This window comes from Amphiura filiformis, chromosome 5 (assembly GCF_039555335.1).
Source record: "Amphiura filiformis chromosome 5, Afil_fr2py, whole genome shotgun sequence".
NCBI lineage: Eukaryota > Metazoa > Echinodermata > Ophiuroidea > Amphilepidida > Amphiuridae > Amphiura > Amphiura filiformis.
Window position 1 is genome coordinate 4,691,505 of NC_092632.1, and position 13,785 is coordinate 4,705,289.

The following is a 13,785-nucleotide window of genomic DNA, read 5'->3' on the forward strand; positions in this document are numbered from 1 at the left end:
CAATTGCAGAAGATTAGTGTAAACTTCATTGGTCATAGTTTTAAATTGCCAGTTCATTCAAAGCACTGGTGTAAATGCATGCATTTGAAGATGATGCACGCGCAAATCGGCTACCATAACATGTTGATAACTTCAATGTTGCAATAGGCAAAAATACGAAACTAATAAATATTCTCTCAAGAGAAATGGTAACATTATTTGGCAGAACTTGAAGTCCTGCATATTTTGATTACAACATTGATAAAAATCTTGTCTAATACTCCTATTTGAACATAAGTAACTTGCTAACAAATATCTGTAATTTGTCACATTATTTCCAGGTTTGCTGAGTCCCCTCATGTCTCCCAGACCACCCTCAAGAAGCGGATCTACCTCACCATTCACAACTCTACAGCCCAGGAAATCTGAACTGGCTAAAGTTACTCCTATCAAAAAAGACATCTCTATCAAGGCTTTCTTTGCAAAGAAAAGACTGGCCTCACCTGAACCAAATAAGAACTCATCAACTAAAGTACCTAGATTATCAACCAAAGATGAAGAACATGAAAATGCAAGGACCAAAGAGAAATGTGAACAGGATGAGAATGAGAGAGTGGCAGCTAGTAATAGAGGACCAAATATGAGCAATGAAGATAAAGAAAATGAACCATTATGTCAAAGATTACCAGAAAGTCCACCCAGGGTACCGTTGAGTCCAAAGAAAAGCCTCAATATGAGCAGACTAACAGATGACAAAGAACTACCGTCAGGCAACGATGATAAAGTTGCAGCAAACATTCCAAATAATTGCCAAGAAAACCAAAGAACTATATCAGAGAATGCAAACACTGCTAGTAGTGTGAAGAAGCTATCATGGCCCAACTCAGTTGAATTCGACACCCATAGGAAACCTAGCAGTCCATGTCAGGGCTGCCAGGGTAACAGCTCACCACCTGCGAAACCGGTAAGTATACTGAACCAAATTTGACATGTGTGTAATTAACATCTTTTAAGTTACACAATTTTCACTCAACTTTGGTAGCTTAGCAGGTGTCTGCAACAGTAGGCATAAAATTAATATGACATGCTACAAGAAATAGTTCCTTATGTTGGAATTACTTTCCTATGCACAGCGCGCATCTGGGAATTTCCTTTTCCTGCAGTTTTGAGTGAATTTTAAAACTCTTCATGAAGTTTATGAAGAATGTGTAGATGACAAATAAAAAAGAAAACATCCCATCCCATTACTCGATTTCGAACTGTGGTTATCTGCCAAAAGCATTGCTTTTCCTAATGTAGTTATTATAAGGGATGAAATATATATTCCATCAATTGTTTTAAAATGTGAAAGTTAGATCTGAAATCTTAACAAAAATGTAAAAAAGGGGTAGCATATATTAATTTTTGTAAAAATTACATATTGTCCTGGAAGTTGTGTAGTTTTTGGCAACAAAAATAGTCAACTGCACACGGGTGCCTTATGCAAAGTAGAATGACCAATCACAGTTTCACTGAAGACTAAGAAATCTCTCCCCTTAAACTTCCATGCATCTTGAGAAGTATTTAATCTTTCCCTAGAGAAGTCCTTATCAGAGGGATTATAATGATAAAATGTGTGTTATGGTGAGTGCCATCTTCAGTTGCTCTGAAGATAGCACTTGCTAGAATTCTGAAAATTCAGCTCTCCAACTCTGATGGAGAGATTAAATCCTTCTCATGTTTACCAACCTGGAGTACCAAGTAATTTCAAATTGTTCCATATATCTTGTAGATTGATATATTTTCTCAAATTCTCTTACAGAAACCTACTGGAAAGATTACTGGTTATTTCAAGCGGCTATCAAAAGACAAGACTTCGCTTGAAGATGGAGGAACTCCATCCTGATCATGGATGGGTCATGCATGAGAAGGATAATTATGTGTTGCCAAATCACATTGTGTTGTGTTCCAAACATGTTTCTGCTATTTTGTGAACAGGTCATTTGAATGTTTCACACTTGAATTAAGCATCTTGAGAAACTCCTACTTGACTGTAGGTTTCCTAATGTAGTGGCATATGTCAAATAGCGATGTTTGTGCCAAAGATGTGGAATCAAAGTGTAACCCAATGACGTAGAAAAACATAGATCGCTGAGCTCGAGCTGGTACGTTGCCGTTTCATTGACAATCACACACTGAATAAGCCATTATGAAATGAAGGGACCTAACAAAATCAGCATCAAATACAACTAAAATGGGAACTGAATTTACTCTGGCATGTATGGATTAATAAAATTAAATAAATTACTTGTTTTAGCATATTCAACTTTACTGTGTACCATTTTTTTATCAAAAAATTGCTGAATAATAAAGGCAAGCACGCTCCTAAATCTAGTTCATTCGCCCGTTGCCATGCAGGCGCTACTGGAACGGCGAAATTTCGAAAAGTGGTAGAGTTGTTTAGCGTGACAACACTGATGAAATACCAGATTCAGGCGTGCTTGCCTTTATAATTCAGCAATTTTTTTTTTTTCAAAACAATGGTATACTGGGAAATTTAATGCGTTTTAATACATGATTTGTTCAACTTTGTGTATCTATACACCCCATCATACACCCGGTCTACAGCACCCAAACCGGCTTCACAGATTCGGCGAGCAGGGCGCTCTATCCTTTCTACCTCATTGGTGTAACCACTCTGTCATGTTTGTGTGTCACTCATGGAAGCCTGTGCATCTGTGGATTATGTTCACTTTGCGCCCAGCAAACTTCGATTATAAGTGCGTGGTTATTTGCATTTTATGAGTAAATGTGATGTGTCAAAAGTGCCTGCTAAACACTGCATGTGTGAACCTTTGAGACGCTCAAGCTTAGACACACATTGTTTGATTTCGATAAATGCCAGAGGTACATTATGAGGCCTCCAGGAGTGACAAACTGAGATGGCGGATTTGCCATCGCGTTACATACGGTGCAATTTTGAGTCAGTAATCTTTAAGTATATCTGTGGTTTATGCACATTTGAATTCTAATATAAAGTGAGACACAGTCAAGAGACACACCAGCAAAGGGAGGATCTAACATTGAAAAGAGGACAAAGACATAATGTCTCCTTCCTATATTTATTATTGCACTGTGCTTCTAGGGTGATAGAGAGAATATGGGCCAAATCCTCATCTTGGTGTCAACAAAATGACTTATGTTGGCAGATGGGAATCCAGGAGTGTCAATTGAATGTCTCACTTTGTATTGGAATTAACATGTGTGAGAGAGAGAGGGGAGGATATGGTGATGTTTCTACAATTCAAAATGGGAGATCAAAATATTCTTAACAGGGCCATATGTGATGCGATCAAGCAAAATCAGTCAGAACTCAGAAATATTGATTATGAGATATAGCCAAACAAAAGAAATATTTCCTTTTGTTTCCTGCTGTTTTGGGAACTCTTTTAATTGCTCATATCTTTGGAACTGGTTGTTTCAAATTCAGTGGGGTTTTCTGCAGTATGCAGCTTTGTAAATGCTTTTTACTATCCTATAAGAAACTGAAAATTTAATATTTCTGAGTTCCGACTGATTTTGCTTGATCGCATCACATTATATTAATCTCAGACCATTCTTTATGAAAACCGTATGCAGCAATCCCAATAAACCATTATGGGACTTGCTCCCACATCATGAGCATAAAGTCGCAAGTTGGTAGTTTTGAGACTTCCTGGCTGCCGAGTTGTTTGTTTGATGTGTACCTGAACAAGCCTGTAATATGTCTTGTGAATGCCGCATTGTGTATGTTGTGCCCCATTATACAATAACACTGGCTTGCAGAATGCCCCATTCACAAAGACATACTATGTACTGTCGTGTACAGGTGCGAATAAAGAACATCAATTCTTAGTCAATGGGAGTGGTCTAGTTCGTAGACATAATCTGATTTGACAATCGCATGATTTCGGGTACCATCTATTAGGCCGTAGACGACCCCACGCCATCATGAGTGTTGAAAACGAGTAACACGCTTGAAGAGGTACGCTAATGTATCGCATTGTATGCGTAGACCAGTGCGGAATACGCACATACACAACAGAATATGTGAAGTTGTAAACAAGTTTTGGGAGTTTTTATGATGGTAATTTAGTTTGTTTGGGAATGTGTGTTTTACTGACCTCTACCGTGTGAGAAACGACAGGCAGGTCCAATATTTTTATCGTAGTTGCACCAGCATCCATTACTCAAAATATTGGACATGCCTGTCGTCTATCACACAGTAGAGGACAGTAAAAACAAAACAAAAATTCCAATCGTTTATCGTCTAACTCAGCAGTCGGGGTCCCAAACTACCAACTTGCAACTTTACGTTCATTTTGTGGGAGCAGGTCAAATATAAGCATTATTAAAAGGGTTGTAGGACCTCCATTGGACAATATTAGTAGATTCCTTTACCACAGTGTCTTCACCAAGACATCCTGATTCTGTTGCAAAGAAAACAAACAAGGATGCTTGTATCCACACACCTCCCTATGGAAGACATGACCTTAATCCCCACACAGGGGCTGCAGATTTCAAATGGGATTCACCCATTCAGGTAACCCCACTTGAAATTCACACTCCCTGTGTGGAAGATTTAAGGTCATGTCTTCCATAGGGGTGAATGGCATAATGAATTTTGAACTGGAATATTCCATTGCTTCACACACAGTGCCAGTATATAATCCAACATTTTCACATGCATTTTCCTGTGTCACAAACTGCATTTAATGCTCTGCTGCCATATGCATTTCTTCACTGTGATCTTCCACTCAAGGATTGATAATTTTTCAGGGTTGTTTTGTTGATGTAAACGTCGCAGTATTTGTTACAGCGGCATAAAGCACATAAATTTACTGGCCCTTATACATGCAGTAACAAATTTTAGTGAACTTAACAAGATGAAGTTCCTGCCATGTAAATGAACAGTACGGTAATTATCTTTTTTATCGAGTTACTTGTCAAATTTTATTGTAGAATTTAGTGTTTTACCAACAAAAAAGGTATTTTCTAATAAAGTTGTGCCAAGACAAAGGCAGGTTAAAATAGTACTTCTTTCATTTTATTTATTATTGATTTATTGATTAGAATAGAAAACATGTTTGCCAAAACAAAGAATGCATATACATATACAGGGGGAAGAAGAATTACACATAGCACACTTAAACTTGAAACTTAACTTGAAATTACAAATGGAAACATGACATGACATGCATAGGCAGATATACCAGAGTAAAAACTCCGGACATACCTGCCTGTACGGGGACTTGAATCCCAGACTAGACACAAACTCAAGTTTGGTACTTATGGATATGAGCAGTCAGGGTACATTACATACCAGTGTACGAGATCGATTAATGATGCTTACCGCCAGCCTAATATTACGCATCATACACAGAAACATTACAAACTAGCACACAAGATCAAATTAATGATGCTTGATCGTTATTCTTAGAATTCTTAGGTGGTGTGCGATGCATAATTCTTTCCCCTGTATATTGATTGATATATATATATATATATTAAGAATAACAAGCAGACTTATTTTGCACGGTTTGTATTGCAAGGAGATCAGTGCTTTGTGGGATGCTATTTTGCACGGTTTACATTGCAAGGAGATCACTGGCTTGCGCGTCATTATGATGCACAGTTTCTATTGCAAGGAGATGGGTCACTGGGCAATTATCTTAGGGAATGGAAGTTATTTTGGAAAACCTGGTATCTCTACTAAGCCTCTGCTATATTGATTAATGAGTGGGTCCAATGCCCGCCTGTGAGAGGGGCCAGTGCACCCCACAAAGCTACTTGAAATTAGAATGTATAAATTGCCCAGACAAGCTGGTTTGCAATATATTTTTGGTCACCAAGGAATACATTTTAAAATCCAGGTTTCTACACTACCCGGGAACACTGTCTACGAATCTGATTGACGTAAAAACTTGACATGGTATATCGATCATCTCTATGACCTGAATTTCCTGTCATATTTCTTTGTAATCACAACCGTTTCAACATAGACCCTTATATTTAATAAACATTTGGTAACCACATTTTATCAATATGATAAAAATGGTATACAAATTATTTAGATATGCAGGATACTAATCATCTCCCTGAATAGCCAGTACAGGTCGCAGGCATAGCTTTTTGCTAACGTAAATGGCCTTCTCGAATTGTGACCCGAGTACTGACAGCTTCATCCTCCTGGTACAGTACTGTCGTGTCATTAAAATGAACAAATGTGCAGAACAAATTTCTCCATGTGATTGAAAAATCATGATGGTTGATCAATTTTCAAGTCTGAAATTATATACAATTCACACACTGTCCTGTTTAGTATATTGTTACATTTTATTTTCAAAAATTCCACCACATATCATGGTAGTTGACATCTTGCTGCAAATGTTGCCAAATGTTCAGGGTACAAGCATGCTAGTTAAATTGGGGCTAATTAATGTACACATGCACCAAGGATAGTCAATGCTACCAGTGAGCTATACAGAAGAAATCAATCGAGTTGCCTTGTTCACAGAATGGTCGACTGCAGATCCGTCGGATAACGCTTTTTCAATGGGAAATGAACTTTGCTGCTTGGATGATGTCACAATGAGGTTAGCATTTATTCCATATTGAAAAGCGTGTAACGACGGATCTGCACTCGACCAGCCTCTCAGCACTTGTAGGCATAGGACACAGCAGAGAATAATATTAGCCTTCCCATCATGCATTGTTAATAATCGGTACAAAATCTGTAATGTTGGCCAATTCATCAGCTTCATGCCATAGTGGCGGAAGGTGGAGACAACCAAATATGGTAGCAACTTTTTGAGAAAATTAGGTTTTAAGAAATGAAATGTTTTTTGAAATCAGGTTTTAAGAAATGTGTTCTGAACAATAGACCTTTTCAGCAGCTGATTGGAAATTAGTTCAGAATAATGTAAACAAAAATCCCACAACCAATCATGCACTACTGACAAAACGTGGTGTGGTACGTTTGTTCACACCGTACCAGTCATTACTCTTTATACTTGATGCAGCCTATAGATTGGTTAACTGTTTCGATGGTTGCGCACAGTGGGCAGGGCCCCCCACTTTTGTTGGTCATTTCCCCCAAAATAACTGATTTCGCCCGCACCTTACACTCCTAATCAGACTCCATTCGGGGGAACTGAACAACCTGACCCTCTCCCACTTTCAATGTGCTGTGCACGCCACTGGTTGCGCATGATTAGCATTATTAATCAAACCAATAAATCAAAGAATAACAAGCTCTCTGCATGATATGCAAAATGGGAAGATTGGTTTTCTGCTGTTGGTAGGGGGTGAAATCAAAACTCGACCGCGGTTGACCGCCGGTTCTGTCCGGTCGCTATTGTTCTAAACAATGGCAACCGGACGGAAACGCCAGTCAACCGCCGGTTGAGTTTTGATTTCATCCCTAGGGAGTGCAATGGAGCACACATTTAACCAGTTTCAAACAAACTGCCTTTTGGAGGACTACTTTCCACTCAGAACGCTAGTCACTTGCTGCCTATTGTTATACAAGGCCCAAGGCAAAATTTTGAGTTGCACCTTTTCACATTAAAATTTATTTCTTGGCCAAATTGTGACATGGTATATCAAAAAGAGACACTTTTGGGCAGGTTATCAATTTTGAGTGTTTTACATATCTTAAATGTAGAGATATTTTGCTCCACAATGCTGTTTTCCCTAATGAAATTGGACATTCCTAAGTAAAGATATTGAGTTTGTAAGTTATGGTATTATGAAATTGAAAATTGAGATATCAGCCTTTAAAAATATTATTGACAATTATGCAAATGTAAATTGAAAAATGTCTGAAACAATACAAGATGCCAGTTATATTCCGGTCTGACACTATCAGACAATATTTTAACATAAACATCACAACATAAACAAACCCAAATTTTAACATAAACAAAGCCAAATTGTGAAAAAAATCACCCCCTGAGCAGATGTTTTGCTATTTCTCAATTTACGATCCTGCCTAAAAGTGTCTCCTTTAGATATACCACGTCACAATTAATAATGTTAATTTTTTTTCAGTAAATGTCGGAGAAAAACCATATAATACTTGATACTGTATATTTTTTCCAAATCCTGGTGTTAAACTTAGCCATGATTTTAACAGGCTTCAACTTGGCACATGAGGTTTTTTTTATCAACCTTTTAGCTTTTCGAAGTAATATAGTTTGCTAATGAAGGATTTTTCCCAACTCCGTAAACCTTTGTAGCACCCATGCAGTAAGATATAAAATTTGGCAACTTTTTTGGCCTTTGCCAGAAAATTATAGTGATGGTGGTGATTTTCCCATAGCATTCACAAAGTGATATATGGAGTCAAATTATGAGATAGTTCTGTAACAAATGAAACAGGAAAAAAGTGTTTGCCCCAACTTGTGAACCATTGAATCTTTAAAAATATAAACATGATTAGCAGTTCTCATGGACCATATCCATAAAATACACACATATGCCATAAAATACACACATCACAAAAAAGTAACAACTTTTTTGGAAAACAGTAACTCAAAATCTGTGCATCGAATACTGAAATAGCAACAACAAAAGCACAATTCTGCTCATTTTGGGATCTGATTAGTGTCAACAGCCCCTGAATGCGGCCATGGTGAACATGCTGATTCCAAAGTTGCACTTAAAGGGGTAACCCTATTGGTTTTGGATATGGATTGTCTTTAAAATTACATATAATATCAAATATTGTTCCTTTATGCAGCTTTGTGAAAAAAAGCGAGAGCATTTTCTGCGTAAATGTGAATAAATAGCAAAATTTGCAACCCAATACTTGGTATCGTGAATTGCATTCTGGGAAGGCAAGCAATAAAATGTGCCGTAATTCCCCGGCGTTCGTCATGTGCCATGCGTGCGTGGTTGCACTGACATTAACCAAGCTCCACTGTACTAGGTACACATTCCAATACTACGGTGACATTTCCCCACAACCAGTCTTTTCGTGTTCGTCTGTATATCGTTCATGATGATTTTTGTATATAAATTATGGCAATAGAGCTGAATAACAAAGCAAAACAGAAATGCCCCGACGACAATGCTGGAAATGCCCGTATTGAGCGGAAAATTTAAATTAAAAAAAAATCTCCCTTGCAATATGTACATTTCAAATGAATGTAAATAATTTTGGGTTTAAAAAATGGAGCAGAAAAAAAAACTATCACTACCGGGATTTGAACCGGGGACCTCTGGGTCAACAATACGACGCTCTAACCAACTGCGCCACGCGGGCAACTTCTAATTTCGGAAGGAATTTTCAAAGCTTTAAAGTAACGTTGTTGATCTGAAGTCTCTTCAGCAGTTATTGCGGTTCGCTCTTTTCATACAATGTGAATGACGTGAAACCAAACTAGCTGTTGAGGAGACTATAATTATCTACGATAAGCCTGTCCAGAATTCCAGAAATTGGTAGCCAGCCATGAATTCTCCGATTTCTCCGGAAATACATTGACTTGGAGTGTAAAATTTCAGAATAGGAATAAGAAAAATACGATCTATTTTGTGATACCAAAAACTCATTAACAATAACAAAAATCGGGGGGATGATGTTGTCGACCGGGTTACGGACCTTTAAACACATTCTAATACAAATGTTGTTGCTAGAGAGCCTAGTCATCATCGACCAGTCATTTCTTGTAGAGAATGCAATGTTGCATTGGTTTGAGTAGCCTTTCAGTGCAATTTTTGAATCGGCATCAATTTAGGTATCAAACATTTCCAGAACCATAATGGGGCTTCTTTTTGCTATTTCAGTTATTTGATGTACAGATTTTGAGTTATTGTCTTCCAAAAAGGTGGAAGTTACAGTAGAAATTTCATTTGAATGAACACATCTGTCAACAGCATGACGATTCTCAGAGTACACTGTGTGATGAACGCCTGTGTGTGTGCAACGCTGAAGTTAATCCAACCACGCCAACTCGCTCATGATTGGTTAGTATTTTCATTCTTGTATCCACGGTTGTGCGTTTGAAATACACGACCTATGATCGTGGACGGATCACGTATAGCTGTGTTCATTCAAATGAAATTTTTTACTATAGTTGGTTACTTTTTGTGCTGTGTTTATGTAGACTTCACTGCCAAAGAGTTGAGACCCAAAGATTCAAAACTGCCCTGTGTGAAACACTATGGTAAATCCTCCATACTGGTTTGTTTATACTTGCAAAGTCAAGAAATTAAGTATGTACCTCTGACATTCATCGGCAAATTAAGCTTTAAGCTTGAGCAATACAAAGGATAGCATATAGCCTCTAAACGCCTATCAGCACAATATATTAAATCCAGAACAATACAGAGGTATTTTGATCTCCATTAGCAGCGGGTATGGCAGATTCAGAATTCTTTGGGTCTAATTTCTGTTCAATGCAGATATGCTTCAGGCCCTAAAATTGAACTAATCTATTGATAAGTCATTTAATGACTAGTTTATTTTGTGGTGTAGTGACCATATAACATGCACAGCAGGCTTGTATTTTTTATACAAATTACAAAGTCTATACAATCACATATCATAGACATAATAGTTAGCCATACTTTGGAATTAATAGTACAACAGCACCACATGCATAGCTAGCTTATGTATTACAATTCGTCATCTAACTTATATTATAATTATCTATAAACTATGATACCAAAAAATCAAACTTAAAAAAGACAAAAAATTAACTACATGAATAAATTAAAATTATAATATATCATATGACACAAATACCACAAATCTAACAACATGTTTAAACAGTATGATTTATGGATGACAGATATGATACAGAAACTACTTGAAGGTGCAATGCCTGACTATCCATGACACCTTGGGTATAAATAACAACCTCTACAACACATCTTCAGATTTTGCCATTTGCTTCTTCAACTTCAAGCATTCCATGGCCTAGGTAACCTTTCCTAAAATTCTGGAATCCAAGTTTGCAATATGAACCAAGCTCAATTAAATTTGTAGCACATGTGATATAAACTGACTGTGACACTAAAGTGTCAATCCTTCACACTTTGCTTTCAAGCAGCAACCTGGACCGTTTTCATTTGTTGGGCAATTTTTTGGAATACCCAACCAATGAACTGCCCAACACTAGACATATTGTATGAATTGAAATAAAGAATGCATTTTAGGATTTAGTTATATTTGTATCAGGTTAGGATTTAGGGTTAGAAGTATTGGTGTTGCTGTGCAAAGATTAGGGTACTTGTGTGTGATTTTGCATCAATTTATGAAAAATATTGATTTTGTTCTGGATATAAACTTCCACCGAAGGCATGCAAATGTAAAAGCAGCTCAGTAAACCAATTATGGAGTCAGGCATTGTACACAACTACATGACAAAGCCAATGCATATCATGCTACTTAAAAGGAAAAAAGTAGGTGATAACAGTAGAGTTGCAAGAGATATTATACAAGACATTTTGCCAATATGTTTCTTTCCATTATCTACTGCATGCCTCGACTGTGCAAATACCCCAGGGTACCCATCACACATGATCTGCCTATCAGCCACCTTGTCAGTCTGAATACCCTATGACAAGGGAGCAGTCACAGCATTTATCATTCAACTATACTGACCACAACCTCATTTTGATAACCCTACCACATTGGTAGCAACTTGTGATTGCCCCTCAAATGTACAATCTTACATGTACTTGTCAAGTTTGGAATATGTCCAGGTTTGAGTATCACTCAAGTGATACATAACACATACTTTGCAGAAAATAAAGTTTAAGATTTAACAGGGTAAGAAAGTGGTATAGGTTGGCTTCATAGGATAGAATTTAAAGTTAGGATTTGAAATTTGGCAGAACTCTGACAAAACTAGGAACAAGTCACAGTGACTTTTGCAGTTTTTAGATGAGAACACCTAACAATATGTTTGAAAATGAAACCAATATCATATTTATTGCATAAACCATTTTTGAATTATAAATAATTTTGTAAAAGCGTATTTTTCGATGTGCTATTTTAAGATACAACCAATTAGTTTCAAACTTAACAAAAGTGAATGAGGATTAACAAAGTTTGACTTAAATTTTATATTCATTTTAAATAATTCTGATTTTAAAGGACTCTTTTTATGTATTTGAAAGAAAGATCAATTAGACAATCACTCAATAAACTATGAAAGTGTATATTTGAAATTTTTTGTGAGAAAGTCATCTTTTCAACCTTGAAATCTAAAACATGTTTAGTGACTTGTTCTGGGTTTTGTGGGAGCAGGGGTCTATTTCACTAACATTTGCAACACATTCTATAACCCATCGGCAGTCCAAACCCATCCTAACATATACATTCTATGAAGATTAATAATGGGTTTGGAATTATGATAGCTGAAAGGTTACAACCTATCACCAATGTTAGTAAAATTGATCCCTGGTCACATTTGTAAATATCAAAGCAATGCTCCAGGCAGTTTCATAATTGTTCAGAGCACTGATGTGCTGAGCTCAGTGTACATGCACAACCACACAGATTATAAATTCTGATGTGTGTAATGACTGCTTGAATGTGTTCACATAAAAGCACATCATATTCAATACGAGGGGGTATCCAAAAGTTTTTGACATCGCCCAGAAGCGAAGGAGCTATAGCGATGAAATTTTTTCAGTGTAATTACTGGTCCTTATGTACAGTATGGTCCAAAAATGGTCTCATAAGTATGTTTACTTTCTTTACAGGTGGCGCTAGATGGGCAGTAGGCGCATAACCTTTTCATGATAAGATTCTCCACTTTCTTGAATTTCTTCACTGTGGCGCATCATCCAAAAGTGATGGGCGTTCACTTCTTGGCTCATCTGTGAGGGACATGTGGCCAGTTTGGAAATTCCTTATTCAAAAATCAACAGTGCCATATGATGGGCAATCATCACCTTAGATAGCTTTTATTTCATCATAGATTTTCTGAGCATTGTAGGCCTAACCCTTCAAATGCAGGAACTTAATCACGCTGCGTGCCTCAATTTTCACCATTTTACAGGTTATGCGCCTACTGCCCATCTAGCGCCAACTGTAAAAAAAGTAAACATACTTATGAGACCATTTTTGGACCATAATGTACATAAGGACAAATAATTACACTGACAAAATTTCATCGATATAGCTCCTTCGCTTCTGGGTGTTGTCAAAAACTTTTGGATACCCCCTCGTACACATCAAATAACTATGAACAACTATGAAATTAATTGTAAATTCGCCCCAATATTTATAGGTTTTGACACATATTACTTGTTGGGAGAGAAATTAGACAAAATAATGCACACATGCTGATGTTGATGTGTCTAATGCACAAGCCCCGATGGGGGGAGTGCATAAGATGCATCAACTTAAGCACAAGGAAAACTGTACCACATAACTTTTTCTGGCATTTGTCAAAAAGGCAAGTAACACCTGTCTGCATCCAATTCTTAGACTGACATACTGTGACTGTAATCTACTCTCTATCAATCCTACTACACTTGCATATATTAGCTGTACATCAAAATGAAATGGAAGTAATTGACCATCAAGGAGGTTAATCTAGGAGAGTGTGGATTCCAAATGTCTACATGTCACTCAAGGAGACCTCTGTATTATTTCATGATCATGACGTGCCTGGCAAACTTGAGATTCCAGTGGTATATTTATGATTTGCACTTTATGCTGAATATGTGCACAAACTTGCTACATGTGCAAACCTTTATAACGGGCTATTCCGGGCAAATCCATACATCCCCTATGGGAGACATTAATCTCCCACTTAGGGGTGTAGA